Consider the following 14,011-nt stretch of genomic DNA (forward strand, 5'->3'; position numbering starts at 1 on the left):
CTAATCAGGGTTTGATTGGAAGCCATCGGAGTGAAAGGTTCTCGTTCTTTTGTGCTTCAGCTGTAGAACCCAGCTTCTGCTCTGTGTACAGCTTTCTCATCACGCTGTTTGCTGGGATGAATGATGTAAGGAGGGTTTAAAATGTCTCGATTCTTCAGCATCTGCTCTTTTGGCTTAAATTTAAAACTAGTCAGTCATTATCTTATGCCTCATGTTTAGTGAAACCTGATTTCCACACGATAGGAAAACTGTCCTGATAAACAAGTAACGAATTGAAAAGAAGCAGCGATAGCCCATAGCGTGCACAGAGGCATCCCAATATTGAGGCCAAACACGAGGGACGAATTCGACCCAAGGAATAGAAACAGTGATGTTTTCCTTATATTGGTAATGGTTAAAGAAGTTTCAAACTACACAGGTTCCATGAAAGTCTGGTATAAGTGGTAGAAACTTTGTTTTCTTTACTGATGCTTTCTGGTTTGTCTCAGAAAAAAAAAAAAAAAAAAAGAAATGGACTCCCCAAACAGAAAGGAACCACACGACAGGTAGAGAGAACAATAGACTTGTAGGGAGAGAAGTTGTCGAGGTCGTCTCGCATGCATGTGAGTAGTGGATGTGACACCACACATCTGGCTCCCTGAGCTCTGGCTGTAGCCACTGTCCCTGCACCTGTTACAACTTTTTGTACCTGCCCCAACGCGTTGCCTCCCGTGACTGTGCCTTCGTAGAGAGCTGGTGGCCCTGTGGCTGCATTTATGTTTGTTTCCCTGCGTCCTTGTCTCCTTCCTAATTGTGGCAGGGCCATTAACCTTTTCCTTTTGGGGAAAAGCACCTTTTGACGTTTATTCAACTGATATTTATTGACGCATGCACTAGTATTTATGCCCTGTTCCTTCGGAAGTGTTCCATGGCAATCTCTGTACGCCCCTACGTTAGACCACCACACTTTATGATACTGGTTACCGACATTTTACTCTTCAATGGATATCTTGTTAGAGAAAGATAACCCATCTTTACTTGGTACCTACTCATCTCTCTCTCTTTTTTTTTTTTTTTTAAATGTTTTTTATTTATTTTTGAGACAGGGAGAGACAGAGCATGAGCAGGGGAGGGGCAGAGAGAGACGGAGACACAGAATCCGAAGCAGACTCCAGGCTCTGAGCTGTCAGCACAGAGCCTGACCCAGGGCTTGAACTCGCAAACTGCGAGATCATGACCTGAGTCGAAGTCGGACGCTCAACCGACTGAGCCACCCAGGCGCCCCCCTACTCATCTCTTACTCGGTATTAGGCCTGCATTTAAAAAAAAAAAAAAAAAAAAAAACCATAAAAGTGCCCAGTAAATGTTGGTTACCTATTGCCATAATAATACTTCACCCTGTCTGATCCCAGGTTTCACTTCCTTATTTGCCCACTATGGAAGTTAATATTTCAGACATCTGACCTTGCCTGGGTCCTACCTGCTGATCACCTTACCTCGCGAATGGGGGCTGTTGGAGAACGTGGGGTTGAGACATGCATGCTGGGTGGGAGCCTTGTCCCTTTGGTTCTCACAAAGCCTCTCACTTTAAACCGCACCTGTGTGACTTCCCTCCCAGCGTTATTGTGTGTGAGGGATAAGTGCCACACAAGTGGCGAATGTCAGGTGGCGTCACTGTCATGGGTGTTAATAAAACAAGTAAGTGGTCACAAGGGGAGACAAAATACAGAATGATATATGCATTCCTTCAACTGACAGGCTCAGGAACAAAAATAGTTTAGTACGTTTACTTACGCTACTCGTTCATGCTTGTTCCAACTTTTGTTTTGAAAATCTTTATTTTGGGGGCGCCTGGGTGGCTCAGTCGGTTAAGCATCTGATTTCAACTCGGGTCATGATCTCACAGTCTGTGAGTTCAAGCCCTGCATCGGGCTCTGTGCTGACAGCTCAGAGCCTGGAGCCTGCTTCGGATTCTGTGTCTCCCTCTCTCTCTGACCCTCCCTCATTCATGCTCTGTCTCTCTCTGTCTCAAAAATAAATGTTAAAAAAGAAAATCTTTATTTTTTATATTATTTTTTAAAAATTTATATTTTGAAAAAAAAATTATATTTTGGTCTTTTTTTATTGAAGAAAAGTTGACACACAATGTTTATTTCCCTGAAGCATTAGTTCCAGGTGTACCGCATGGTGATTTGAGACGTCTACACCTTATGCTGTGCTCGCCTAGCTACCGCCGGTCACCACACAAGATTACTGGCTACCGTTGCTTCTATTCCTTGAACTACACCTTTCGACCCCGTGACCTACTCCTTTCATAATGGGAAGCCTGTATCTCCCACTCTCCTTCACCCATTTTGCCTGTCTCCCACCTTCTCCCCTTTAGCAGCCACCTGTTTGTTCTCTGTATTTATGGGTCCGTTTCTGCTTTTGTTTGTTTAGTTAATTTTGATTTTTAGATTCCACATATAATTGAAATCATATGGTATTTGTCTTTGTCTGACTTATTTCATTTAACATCATACTCTTTAGATTGAACCATGTTGTTGCAAATGGCAAGATGTCATTCTTTTTTATGCCTGAGTAATATACCATTTGTGTGTGTGTGTGTGTGTGTGTGTGTGTGTGTGTGTGTGTGTGTACACACAGACCATATCTTCTTTATACATTCATCTATCAATGACGTTTGGATTGCTTCCATAATTTGGCTATTGTAAATCATGCTACAATAAACCTAGGGATGCATAAATCTTTTCAAGTTAGTGTTTCTGGGTTTTTTCTTTGGGGGGGTAAATACTAGATCATATGGTATTTCTATTTTTAAATTTTTCGAGGAACCTCCATACTGTTTTCCATAGTGGTTGCACTAGTTTGCATCCACTGTGCAAGAGGATTCCTTTTTTTCTCACATGTTTGCCAACACTTGTTGTTTCTTCTCTTTTTGATTCTAGCCATCTGACAGGTGTGAGGTGATATCTCCTTGTGGTTTTGATTTGCATTTCCCTGATGATGAGAGATCTTGAGCATCTTTTCATGCATCTGTTGGCCATCTGTATGTCTTTGGAGAAATGTCTATTCGGGTCCTCTTCTGTTTTTAAATTAGATTATCATTATTGTTTTTTGATGTTTAGTTGTGTAAGTTCTTTATATTTTTGGATATTAATCCCTTATCAGATATATCATTTGGAAATATCTTCTCCCATTCAGTAGGTTGCCTTTTCACTTTGTTGATCAATGCCTTTGCTACATAAAAGCTTTTTATTTGGGTACAGTCTCGTTAGATTATTTTTGCTTTTGTTTCCCTTGCCTTAGGAGACATATCTAAAAAAATGTTGCCATGGCCAGTATCAGAGAAATTACTGCCTATGTTTTCTTCTAGGAGTTTTATCATTTCAGGTCTCACGTTTAGGTCTTTAATCCATTTTGAGTTTATTTTGGTGTATGTGTGTTAGAAGGTGGTCCAGTTTCATTTTTTTGCATGTAACTATCCAGTTTTCCCAGCACCGTTTATTGAAAATACTGCTTTTACCTCACTGTATATTCTTTCCTCTTTTGTTGTAGATTAATTGACCTTATAAGTGTCAGTGTATATCTAGGCCCCTTATCCTTTCCTTTGGATTTATGTATCTATTTTTGTACTAGTACCATACTGTTTTTATTATTATAGTTTAGTAGTATACCTTGATATTTGGGATTGTGATAGCTCCAACTTTGTTCTTTCTCAAGATTGCTTTGTTTATTTGGGGTCTTTTTTGATTCTATACAAAATTTAGGATTATTTGTTCTACTTCTGTGAAAAATGCTATTGGTATTTTGATAGAAATTTCATTGTATCTATATTGCTTTGGGTACTGTGGACATTTTAACAATATTAATTCTATCCATGAGCATGGTATATTTTTCCATTTACTTATGTTTTCAATTTCTTTTTTTTTTTTAATTTTTTAATGTTTATTTTTGAGAGAAAAGAGAGCACAAGCAGGGGAGGGGCAGAGAGAGACAGAAAAACAGAATCTCTGAGCTGTCAGCACAGAGCCCAATGTGGAGCTTAACTCATGAGCTGTGAGATCATAACCTGAGCAGAAGTCAGATGCCCAACCGACTGAGCCACCCAGGTGCCCCGTCTTCAATTTCTTTCATCAGTGTTTTATAGATTTTGGAGTATAGGTCTTTCACCTCCTTGGCTAAGTTTATTCCTAGGTATTTTATTCTTTTTGGTGCAGTTATAAATGGGATTGTTTTCTTCATTTCTCTTTCTGATACTTTTTAATTAGTATATAGAAATGAAACTGAGTTTTGTGTATTAGTTTTGTATCCTGCAACTTTACTGAATTCATTTATTACATCTAAAATTTTTTGGTGGAGTCTTTAGGGTTGCCTGTGTATTGTATAATGTCATCTATAAATAGCAACAATTGTACTTTTTCCTTACTACTTAGGATGACTTTTATTTCTTTTTCTTGTCTGATTGCTGTGTCACGGACTTCCAGTACTATGTTGAATGAAAGTAATGAGAGAGGACTTCTTTGTCTTGTTTCTGATCTTAGATAAAAAGCTCTCAGTTTTTCACCATTGAGTATGATGTTAGCTGTGGATTTGTCCTATATGGCCTTTATTATGTTGAGGTATGTTTCCTCTAAACCCATTTTGTTGAGAGTTTTTATCATGAATGGATGTTCATTTTGTCAAATGCTTTTACTACATCTATTGAGATGATCGTATGGTTTTTATTCTTTTTGTTGTTTTTAATGTGGTTTATCATCATGTTGATTGGTTTGCAAATACAAAACCATCCTTACATCCCCAGAATAAATCCCACTCGATCATGGGGAATAATCCTTTTAATGTATTATTGAATTTGGTTTGCTAATATTTTGTTGAGAATTTTTGCATCTGTGTTCATCAGGGATACTGCCCCATAGTTTCCTTTTTCTGTAGTATCTTTGCATTTGGTATGAGAGTAATTCAGGCTTCATAGAATGTATTTGGAAGCTTTCATTCCTCTTTTATTTTTTAGAGTAGTTTGAGGAGAATAGGTATTAACTGTTCTTTAAAGCTTTGGTAGAATTTACCTGTGAATCTATCCGGTGCTCGACTTTAGTTTATTGGGAGTTTTTTGATTATTAGTTTAATTTCATTACTAGTAATTGATCTGTTTAGATTTTCTTCTTCTAGATTCAGTTTTGGAAGGTTATATGTTCCTAGAAATTTACCCATGTCTTCTATATTGTCCAGTTTATTGGTATTATTTCTCGTAGTAGTCTCCTATAATCCTTTCTGTTTCTGTGGTGTGGTCGTTACTTCTCTTGCATTTGTGACTTTTTTTTATTTGGGTCCTCTCTCTTTTTTACTTGGTGAGTCTTGCTAAAGTTTTATCAATTTTGTTAAGTTTTTCAAAGAACTAGCTTTTGTTTTTATTAATCGTTTCTATTTTTTAGTTTTCTATTTTATTTATTTCTGCTCAGATCTTTATTATTTCCTTCCTCGCACTAACTTTTAGCTATGTTTGATTATTTTCTAGTTCCTTTAGGTATAAGTTTTGATTCTTTATTTGACATTTTTCTTATTTCTTAAGATGGGCCTGTATCACTATATATTTCTCTTTTAGAACTCCTTTTGCTTCATTCCAAAGATTTTGGACCATTGTGTTTTCATTTTCATTTGTCTCCATTTATTTTTTTATTTCCTCTTCAATTTTTTGTTTGACCCATTGGTTGTTTAATAGCATATATGTGTTTTTTTCCCAGTTTTTTTTCTTGTAATTGATTTTTAGTTTTATACTATTGTAGTCAGAAAAGATGCATGGTATGATTTTGGTCGTCTTAAATTTATTGAGACTTTTTTGTGACCTAACATGTGATCTTTCTTGGAGAATGGGCCATGTGGACTTAGAAAGAATGTGTATTCTATTGTTTCTGGATAGAATGCTCTGTATATATCTTTTAAGATCATCTGGTCTAATGTGTTTTCTTATTGATTTTCTGCCTAGATGATCTATCCATTGATGTAAGTGGGGTGTTAAAGTCCCTATTATTATATTACTGTCTATTTCTCTCTTTAAGTCTGTTAATACTTGTTTTATGTATTTATGTGCTCCTATAATGGGTGTGTAGATATTTACACTTGATATTTTCTTGTTGGGTTGTTCCCTTTATCATTATGTAATGCCCTTCTTTGTCTCTTGTTACAGTCTTTGTTTTAAAGTCTATTTTGTCTGATACAAGTATTGGTATCCTGGCTTTTTTTTTTGGTCCATTTCCATTTGCATGGGATGTCTTTTTCCATCCTTTCAGTTTCTGTCTCTATATGTCTTTAGGTCTGAAGTGAATCTCTTGTAAGGAGACTATAGGTGGGTCTTATTTTTTTAATCCATTCTGTCACTCTATGTTTTTTGATTGGAGCATTTAGACCATTTACACTTAATTATTGATACTTACATACTGATTGCCATTTTGTTCATTGTTTTCTAGTTGTTTTTGTAGATTTTCTCTATTCCCTTCTTCTCTTTCTCTCTTTCCTTGTGATTGATGACTTTCTTTAGTGTTATGCTTTACTGTCTTAATTTTTTGTTTTTCTATTATAGGTTTTGGTTTATGGTTACCATGAAGTTCATATATAACATTCTAAGTATATAGCAGTCTGTATTAAGTTAATGATCACTTAGGTTTGACCACTTTCTAAAAGAACTTTATTTTTGTTACTCTTCTCCATGTTTCATGTATATGTTACCATATTTTATATCTTTTTATTTGTGAGTCTCCTGAACTAATTTTCTAGATCATTGATTTTACTACTTAGGTCTTTTAACCTTCATACTAGCTTTATAAGTGATTACCTTTACTGTGTGTTTGCTTTTACTCATGAAATGTCTTCCTTTCCCGATTTTCTTCTAATTGTGGCCTTTCCTTTTCCATTTAAAGAAATCCTTTTAACACTTCCTGTAAGGCCAGTTTGGTGGTGGTGAGCTCCTTTAACTTTTAATTGTCTGGGAATCTCTGTATCTCTTCTTCAATTCTGAATGTTAACCTTGCTGGGTAGAGTATTCTTCATTGTAGTTTTTTCCTTTGAGTGCTTCAAATGTATCATGCCATTCCTTCTGGCCTGCAAATTTTCTGCTGAAAAATTAGTTGATAGTTTTATGGGGTTTCCCTTGTATGTTACTAGCTTCTTCTCTCTTGCTGGTTTTAAAATGATATCTTTATCTTTAATCTTTGGCATTTTTATTATTGTCATGGTGTGGACTTCCTTGGATTCATCTTCACAGGACCAACTCTGTGCTTCCTGAACTTTGATATCTGTTTTCTTCCCCAGGTTAGGGAAGTTTTCACTTATTTCTTCAAGTAATTTTCTTTTCCCTTTTCTCTCTCTCGTCTCCTTCTGGGATCCCTATCTTGCAAAAGTGTTTGATTGAAGTTGTCCAGGAGATTCTTGAACCTGTCCTCATCTTTTACTTATTATTTTCTTTTTGCTGTTGAAGTTGGAAGTTTTCCATTACCCTGTCTTCCTGATCACTGATGTGTTCTTCTGCCTCCTCTAAAATCTACCATTGATTCTCTCTACTGTACTGTTTATTTTGGTTATGTATTCTTCAGCTCTGATTTACTCTATTTGATGTTTGCTGTCTCCTTGTTGAAGTTCCTGATATGTTCATCCACTCTTCACTCTATTATGGTGAGCATTTTTATGACCATTACTTCCAACTCTTTATCAGGTAGATTGGTTATCTCTATTTCATTTAGTTCTTTTTCTGAGTTTTTTCTTATTCTTTTGTTTAGAGCCTATTCCTCTGTCTCCCCATTTCACATGACTTTCTGTGTGTTTGTTTCTATGAATTAGGTGGGAGAGGTGCTTCTAAACTTGAAAGAATGATCTAGTGTTTGGTCGTCCCTGTGTAGGCTATATGTGCCTGGTGACTTTGCCTGGCTGGCTTGAGCTGTGGCTGGCATGGACTGGGGGTCTTGAGGCACTCTGTGCTTGGGGCTGGCCTAGTTGGATGGCCAGAGCTAAAGTGGGTGTGGTCCAGGACTGTCCCAGGTATGTCTGCACACAGAATACCCTTCTAGGACAGCTGAAGCTGAAGTGGGTGCATGCCATGATGTACCAGGGTGCTCAGCACAGGCAGCACCCTAATAGGGTGGCCGGGGCTGCGGCAGGGGTGGGCTGGGGTGGCCCAGATTTTTCTGTGCCAAGAGTGCCCTAGCACATCATCTAGAGCTAGAGTAAGGGCCTGGAGTGTTCTGGGTGCTTTGTGCCCATATCACTTTGGTGAGATGGCTGGAGCTATAGTGAGTGCTGACTAGGGATGTCTCAGTGTGTGCTGCCCTGGGGCCACCCAGGTGGGACGGCTTGGCCCTGGTGTGGGTTAGAGGCCTGGGGGCCATTGAGGTGGTAGGCTGGCTAGGGTGCCAGACCCTGCTCCCATCTGTGCTGTCAAGGTGGAGAGGGGATAGAACTTTTCGAGTTTTCTGCCAAAATTATTAATCTTGTCTTTTATTTCTTTAAGCACTATAGACATATTTATTTTGAAGTCTCTACCAGATAACTCCATTTTCTGGCTACATTTAGTTTCTTTGTTTTCTGTTGTTTTTCTTTGTTTTCAGTCTTGTGTTCTTCTAATGTGCCTGGCTACTTTTGGTTGATCTTCTTATAAAGAATTGAGATTATTTGAAGTTGAACTTCTAACTATGAGGCCAACTACCTGCCAGGGGAAAATGGCCTTCAGATGCTGGTTCAACTCTGAAGGTGTCTCTTTCTATAATTCACTGTTGTACCAGGTCAGCTGTGTTTTCAAATAGCAGATGTTTGCCTGTTTGCTTGCATTTTGTCAGCTTTACTGATTATTCACAGTGGGCAGATTGTTCTGAACTGCTCACTCTACCATTCCTGAAAATGAGTGAATTTTAACAGCCATTAAACACAACAACAACAACAACAACAACAAACCTGTTGTAAGTAGAGACAGGATAAATCCTACTCTGAGAAAAGAGCAGTGAGAGACTAAATGAACAGAAAGGATTTTTAAGATGAACATTCAAGTCAGTGCTTGCAAAAGACACACGAAAACACCTCTTAAATAATGAAAACAAAAATAATTCAATAAAGAATTATAGAACCTCAGAACAATAAATTTCATTGGAAGTTTTTGGTTTAGTACCCATTTTTAGTGGGAGAAGTCACTTTTTAAATCAGTGGGAAACTATCTTTTGTAGATTTATTACTTTAAATATGTTTATAAATTTGTTAAACCTTTTTTTATTTTGAGAATCCAGTTAAGCAATCTCTCATTACCTCTCTAGTCTTACAATATGTAGGTTATTGACAAGGAGACGTATTTCTCCATCTGAAAAGATGGGAGAAATATAACATGCTAAGACCAATCTTAATCTGTTTTCTCTGTTGTTTGTTTAGCATAGTCAAACATAGATTCTGAAGAAGCTAAATGTAAGATGAATGCTAGTACTGTGGTAAACGTATATGACATTCTTTTTTTCAAAGTTTTTTTGTTTATTCTGACTACTAGAATAAAGTGTCTCTACTTAGAATATGTTTGTTGTTGTTGTTGTTGTTGTTGTTTTTCAATGGCTGTTAAAATGTACCCATTATTTTCAGGAATGGTAGAATGGGTAGTTCAGAACAACCTCCCTATTGTGAATAATCCATAAAGCTGACGAGATACAAGCAAACAAACATCAGCCATTTGACAGAATGACTACTTCTGTCATTTTCCTTTTTGTTGTTTAAAATATTGATTATTATCCTCAGCAAAATTTTTCTTGTTTTTTAAATGTTTATTTATTTTGAGAGAAGGAGAGAAAGAGTGTGACCGGGGGGGGGGGGGGGCGCTAGAGAGCGATAGAGAGAGGATCCCAGGCAGGCTCCACGCTGTCAGCACAGAGCCCAATGCGGGGCTTGATCTCCCAAACTGCGAGATCCTGACCTGAGCCCAAATCAAGAGTTGGATGCGTAAGTGACTGAGCCACGCAGGCGCCCCACAAAATGTTTCAAGGTAAGTCATCAACTGGATGGCTTTTCACAAGTGGCTGTGTTTTAAAACCTCATTTCAGAGCCACCTCTTCCCATGAGAGGGAAAGCTGGGGTCAAAGCACAGAAATGGTTATAGTGGCTTTCGTAAGCTTGGAGGCTAGAGGGAAATGAAGGCCCAATACCTCAGATTATACAAGCATACTCATGTTGACAGTGGTAGAAGGAGGAGATGAAGGAGAAGAAGGAGGAGGAGGAGGAGGAGAGGGAGGAGAATAAGAGGAAGAAGAGGAAGAAGAAGAGGAGGAGAGGGAGGAGAATAAGAGGAAGAAGAGGATGAAGAAGAGGAGGAAGAGGAGGAGGAGGAAGGAGAAAAGACACTACACACCAGATTAAATGCTTTAATTTCTACACGTTTCTAAAATAGAATAGAGAACAGATGATGAATCATAGCTTGTGTATGTTCTAATAATCGCTTGTTCTCACATTTTTACCAGGGTATGGTCCCTTTAGGACACAGACTGTGTCCTATTCATCTCTTAATACTCAGTACCACATACAAAATAGGTGTTCAGTAAGGATTTGCCGAGTAAATAAGGGTTGCCTTCATTTTCCTTCTGCTTCTCATTTTAGAGCTAGTGTGAGTGAGCAGGGGGAGGGGCAGAGAGAGGGAGGGAGGGAGAGAGAGAATCTCCATGCCCAGCGTGGAGCCCGACACAGGGCTCGGTCCCACAACCGTGGGATCATGACCTGAGCCGAAATCACGAGATGGACGCTCAACCAACTGAGCCACCCAGGCACCCCAACCCCTTCTTTTTGAGTAAACATGTTAGACCATTTCTGGTGCCTTTAGCTATCACACAGTATCATAAGCATCATGACGTGCCTCATCTGGTTTTGAATAGTCTTCCTAAACTTGTAGGGTGGTTTTGTATCAGTGAAAGCAGGAAGGTCTTGCACTGTAGCACATTTTTGCTAAAAGTGTTGATTCCTGAGCTAGACTACCTGCGTTCAAATCCCGGCTCTGTTCCGTGTTGGTTCTATCGTGTCGAATTAGTTACTTCATATTTCTGTGCCTCTGCCTCCTCCTACGTAAAACAGGTATAAGAGTAATGTCAATCTCAAAATTTTTATGCTAATTAAATGTGTTGAAATACGCAGATGATGTCTGATACGTAGAGGCACTCATTAAATGTTAGCTAGTTTTTCCAGCACAAATGTGGGTGACAATTATGCCCACATATTGACTGTCCCTAGTTTTGAAGCTGTAACTCAAAGTAGACTGGGTCTCTGTCCCTCTCCTAGCTCACTTTCCTACCCCCGCCCCCCTGAGACTGCCCTGTGTCTTTAATTAAAATGGCCCTCTAACTTCCAGGATGTTCCAAACAAGGTCTCTTACTGGATATATTGACTACAGTCATGCCTGGGCTGAAACAGGATCTCTGGGCATAGGGGGAAGGAGATTTGGGCTATTTATTTATTTATTTATTTATTTATTTATTTATTTATTTAATGTTTATTTATTTTTGAGAGAGAGAGAGACAGAGTGTGAACAGGGGAGGAATGGAGTGAGGGAGACACAGAATCCAAAGCAAGCTCCAGGCTTTGAGCTGTCAGCACAGAGTCCGACGCGAGGCTCAAACCCACGAGCTGTGGGATCATGACCTGAGCCGAAGTCGGAAGTTTAATTGACTGAGCCACCCAGGTGCCCCTTGGCATATTTTTTAAAAGCTCCTACATGGTTCTGAAATGATGGCCACCTGACTAGGTGAGAACCTCTGTTAGATGGGGCTACATGTCTTTGGGCCTTTAGTGTGAAATCATCTCCTGTCACCCTCACCCAGGGGGCTAGAAGCATGGGTTTTACAGTCAGTGATTTGCATTTTGGTGATTTGTTTCCTCTGAGTTACCAACAAATACTTTGCTTGCTTTTCTTTTCTTTCTTTTCTTCTTCTTTCTTTTTTCTTTCTTTTTTCTTTTTTCTTTCTTCTCTTTCTTCTTTCCTTCCTTCCCCCTCCTTTCTTTCTTTCTTATTTCTTTCTTTCTTTCTTCCTTTTTTCTTTCTTTCTGTCTTTCTGTATGTCTTCTTTCTTTCTGTCTCCTTTCTTTCCTTCCTTCCTTTTTCTTTCTTTCTTTCTTTCTTTCTCTTTCTTTCTTTCTTTCTTTCTTTTTCCTTCCTTCCTTCCCCCCTCCTTTCTTTCTCTTTCTTTTTCTTTCCTTCTTTCTTTCTCTTTTTCTTTTTCTTTCTTTTTTTTCTTCTTCCTTTTTTCTGTTTCCTTCTGTCTTTTTTCTTTTTTCTTTCTTCCTTTTTTCTTCCTTCCTTCCTTCCTTCCTTCCTTCCTTCCTTCCTTCCTTCCTTCCTTCTTTCCTATTGTCCTTAGAACCATCTGAACATAACTGAGATGTACCAGTGAACCTATGTAAGCTGCATGCAACGTGCTCAGTGTTACTACCAAGAGCTGCTCTTCTTGGATGCTATGACCTCTTTTTAGATGGATTCTCCTATTTTGCTGTCACATGCAGGTGCTAGATAGAGTGTTTCTGAGAGCTCTGACGATGCCTTTGTTGTGGAGGTGGTAGATTTGGAATTGTAGCTCATTGTCTGACTTCTCTAAAGAAGGCAGCTTACGGTGGAGAGAAGGTAGAAGGATATCGGTGCAGGATGGGATGAAGAGAGGACTTAAAGTGCAGTTTAGACAGGCTGTCCAGGGACAGGGAACGAGAGAGCTGGAGAGACATCGAAGCCCTCTTGAATAAAGAAAATGAGCTGTTTGAGCCACTTTTTGTTGAAAATGGATCACTTTTTCTAATAGTGTGTCTCCTCCAAGAGGCCCCCTGCATGAGTGCTTCACTGCTCTACTGGAGACTCTGACATTTTATGAATGCACTTTTACAATTTGCAGTGAATTCCAGGGCTTTGGCTGTTTGCCACCAGATAGTGCACTTGGCTGGAAGCATATAATCTCGCGGGTTGTTTTGTTTTTAAGTTTAACTTTCAAGTTGAAATAGCAGTGACTCATCCAAATGACAGGTGATATTTATTTTGTTTCTTGAAAATTCAGCACGCGTATGTTGTTATTACTCGCTTAGGGGAATTGCCACACTTCCTCGAGGATGACACCCTTTATGAATGTCCCCATAAATAATTACCCATTGTTCAGATCTGCTGTATGCGGTAAGATAGGGCCTCATGTCCTGTGTAGGGCTTTGGAGGGCAGACCCTTTGATAGGTGAGTTTACAGAGATTGCAGGTGCCCCCGATTTCTAACGCAGGTGTATAAATGATCTGTAATGGCTTGGATATCTCACTCTTGGCACAGTGTACCCAGAGGTGGCGGTGGTAGGAATGCACCCGTTATGACAGGTGTCGCCGCCCCCCCCCCCCCCCCCGCAGCAGGTGTTAACTTTGCAAAGCCGACAACCAGCTGCCTCGCGATGGTGGTGTGGCAATGCTTTCAGCTCCATGAGCATGTTATTATTTTTTTTCCTTGTTATAGGAGAAACAATATTTATATAAAAACATTTAAAAAGAAGCTTCAAAGAGTGCCACCTTTTGTTTAATGTGTTTTCTGCGTTCAATCCAGAATGACTGATTCTGCATGCATTATAAAAATGTGTGCTTTGTTTTGCACTGGAGGTCGTGACAGTGAGGGACAGTCAGGATGGCTCCAAATCATATCCTCCTGCGCCATCTGTGGTCACCAGGGACTGTGTAACGGTAGAGGCCAGCATAGTGCTCTCCCCACCGGGAGAGGTCTGGGAGACACTTGATGGGGACACTTGAAGAATTGTGCTTATGGTCTGCCTGTAAGCATCTTATATGCCGGGCAAACAAGAGATGCACGTTCCAGATGCAAACGGTTAGAAACAGTTTCTAAGGGAGGCTTGGTAACAACACCAAATGATAGTAAACCGGGGTAGCTTCAACCTAAGTTGAGCAATAATCAGATTAACCTCTTTCAGATATGCAGAAATGCCAGCAAAGTAATTTGCTGAAGTAGCAAATCTGAATCTTTATGTTTAAAAAACAACAACAAAAAAAGCAACCAAATGG

General features: G+C 39.1%; 1 protein-coding gene across 2 annotated transcripts in view; it reads left to right on the forward strand.

Moving 5' to 3' along the window:
- The window catches only part of MCPH1 (microcephalin 1), a 268,842-nt gene that overhangs the window by 63,090 nt on the left and 191,741 nt on the right, over positions 1-14,011 (forward strand). The gene's annotated exons all lie outside the window — the stretch shown is intronic.

Source organism: Panthera tigris, chromosome B1 (genome assembly GCF_018350195.1).
Source record: "Panthera tigris isolate Pti1 chromosome B1, P.tigris_Pti1_mat1.1, whole genome shotgun sequence".
Lineage (NCBI taxonomy): Eukaryota > Metazoa > Chordata > Mammalia > Carnivora > Felidae > Panthera > Panthera tigris.